Consider the following 3,469-nt stretch of genomic DNA (forward strand, 5'->3'; position numbering starts at 1 on the left):
GCAACACGCGCTGGTTGTTTCTGGCTCTCTTTCACTCTAATTCACACCACACGACTTAACAACATGCCGAACCCTTCCCCAGTCTGTGCTGCGGTGGATCACGCATTCACCCATTCGAATTACGCGGGGTTACGAATGAATTCAGTTGGCGCTAGCTAGTTAGCAGTCCATCGCTTAAATTTCAATCATATCATGCGCTGGATGGTAATATGAGAGGAGAAGTTAGTCAACGATAATAGCGCAGGAATACTGCGCACGTACATTATAGGAATCATAACATAAGCTAAATCTGCGCGGTGCGCCACAATAGTATTTTAAATAAAAATAAAACTGAAAATAAGTTTCATATCATGATATTATCGATGACGTCGACAAATTATGTACCGAAACTGTTTATTTCCAGTAAACCGATCTCAATGTCATGCTTATGTATTTTTTTTCTTTTTAAGTATAAAAATCGGGTAGAGTACTAGAGTCAGATGGGGCAAAAGTACACATTTAACTTTTTGAAACAAATACTAGCGATAAACATGAAAGATTTGAATATAGTGGCTTGAAATTAAGGCGTAAGTAGCATTTTTCGTTGCTTTGGTGTAATTTTTTTTGAATTTTGGGGCAACCAATTCGCTGTTTGAACAATTCAGGATCTCTAAAACTATAGTACCCTGAAAATCTTCACTTCTTCTGGTACTTGGTATGGTAATCGGTGGTGCAAAAATGCGCATTGTATATCCGCCCCAATAAAATGGTGTAAGTGTAGATTTTTATATGAACATTTAACCAATTCTTCCATGAATTAAAGAAGAGACCAACATCTTCAATAAACGCAAGCTCACCGTCAAAGGAAGACTGAAATACGCGGTTCAGGCAAGAATCATCAGCATTACTGAATCCAAGACAAAAAGCAGATTGCCGAAAGCTTAGAATAATTGAAAAAAAAACAAAAAACCTGTTTTAATCCACCTAGTGGGGCAATTGTGTCTTTCTCATTTGTCCAAACTACGATTCCATGGTTGGTTATGTTCAATACAATGATGGAAATGTATATTACATATTCAGTACGATTTGCACATACATACAATGGATCGAAAGCCAAGATCTTGAGATACTATGTGTCGACACTGAAACATCGCTTGAAACCAGTGGCGGATCAAGGAGGAAGATTCGGGAGGGTCGGACCCTGCCGAGAATTTTCAACTTGTTAAGACATTTTAAAATAGTTTTAATTTTAAAGTAGCAACCCCTCATTGCATACTCCTACCTAAGCCTCCATATGTCAAAAAAATTAGGTTGACGATTTTTAGAGCGATTGCATAACCTTTCTACATGAGAAAGGCAAAATGGCAAAAATATGCCAAAGTTAAAAAAAGTCAATTTTCGTCAATTTTGTTTTTAAATTTCATCAAATCACGCTTTATGCATTATAAAGTCATTTGGCATCAAAAATGCAAATACGATTTTGAAATTTTCCCTTACTCCCCCCTTTGAGAATTTTTCATTTCAGTTTATATGGAAATTTGCTGTGTGGTCACACTCTTCAACCCGTAACTCCGGAACCGGTTGTACCGTAAACCGGGGTGACTTTGATCATCGGGGTCACTTTGATCACTCGAAACTTTTTTCGTAGATCGCTTATTAAACCAGAATAGTCTGCCGAATCATTTTAATTTGAAATGATTTTTACTCTAAACTTAAAAAATACTAATTTGTTATACTTTTTGAATATATTGTTCGGTTTTTGGATAGAAAAACTACAAAAAATCAAAATCTGACTTGACCTTATTTTTACGAAGCTTCGTAAAATGCTTATTTTTTTAAAACAAATAAATCTAAGATTTGAATAAGAGTAATAAATTACAAGCGAGTTTTTATTTTCCTTTAGAGTGGGATGTGCCAAATTTATTGTTAAGAGTTTGCTTATTTTAAATACAATTTTTTGTGAACTAGTTGGCAATTATTTCAAGCTAAAATTCGCAATATTTTTTAATTCTTAATAGTCCAACGTGGTAAAATGGATGAAACTTTTTGCACATTGATAAAGAACTGAAATAAAACAATTTTAGCAGTTTTAAAGGTTTTCAGAATCTTTTGTTCTAGTTGGACACAAATTATACGAATTTTGGTTACTCGAAATTAACAGTATATTGAAATACTTTTTATAATACCAATTAACTTCTATTTAACAATGAGTATCTTTCCAGAATTAGTTTAAACAAACATTTGTATGAAAAACATTGAGATCAATAACTAAATGTGGGTGAACATGCAGGTTATCAAAGTCACCCCGGAATACGAAAACGGACTTCAATTTGAAATTATTTTTGGAAAAATAGCTGGAAGCGGAGAATTTTAGGTAAAACCATCCAATCTAGTTCTCCATACATCAGTACATGGTTTAAAAATATTAAACTTGACAGAAATGTGTTGCGTCTAAAAATATGAAATGATTACTTCGAAAAGTGATCAATGTCACCCCGGTTTACGGTACCTTTCGTTTGAGACTAAGTTTGTACAAATCGGTCCAGACATCTCTGAGAAACAGAGGTGACATTTTTTTCCGCATACACACACATACATACACACAGACATTTTCCGATCTCGACTGAGTCGAATGGCATATGACATTCGGCCTTCCGGGCCGGGATTAGGTTGACAATTTTTTGAGCGATTGCATAACCTTTCTATATGAGAAATGCAAAAATATGGAAATGAAAATAAGGTTATATTTCCAATATAATTAAAATATTCACAACAATTTTTGCAATGAATCACCCAACTATGACAAGTAATAAGGTTACAAGTGGTGGCTGTTTGATCATGAACGACATTGTCTAAATGATATGACATTCAAGATTTTTCGACATTATGGAAACTGAATAATATCAATCGGTTTTTAGCTATGAAGGAAGAATAGGAGGGAAGGATATCCAAAAATTGATTAGTTTAATTTATGGGTGGTCATAAATCATCATTAAAGTAAAAAATTGATGAAAGGTTACCAAATTCATGAGATGAGTAGAATGATTAATATAAATCAAATTAATAGAATAAATAAACCCAATTATTTCAGCTCATTGAGTGAATATTAGGAAAACAAAAGAAAAATTATAAAATTAATACAATAAATTTAGGTGATTTAGACTAAAAAACTAGATGAAATAAATAAAAGGTACTGCGCAACATCAATAAAACTAATAAAACAACGAAGATGAATCAAATTCGTAAACTGAAAAAATAATTAAATTGATTAATATAATAAAATTGTTAAAAATTATAAAATTAGCAGAATAAATAATACGTATAAAATGCATAGAATGCATAAAATGCATAGAATGCATAAAATGCATAGAATGAATAAAATGCTTAGAATGCATAAAATGCTTAGAATGCATAAAATGCTTAGAATGCATAAAATGCTTAGAATGTATAAAATGCTTAGAATGCATAAAATGCTTGGAATGCATAAAAT

The sequence above is a fragment of the Topomyia yanbarensis genome, chromosome 3, assembly GCF_030247195.1.
Source record: "Topomyia yanbarensis strain Yona2022 chromosome 3, ASM3024719v1, whole genome shotgun sequence".
In the NCBI taxonomy this organism is placed as follows: Eukaryota; Metazoa; Arthropoda; class Insecta; order Diptera; family Culicidae; genus Topomyia; species Topomyia yanbarensis.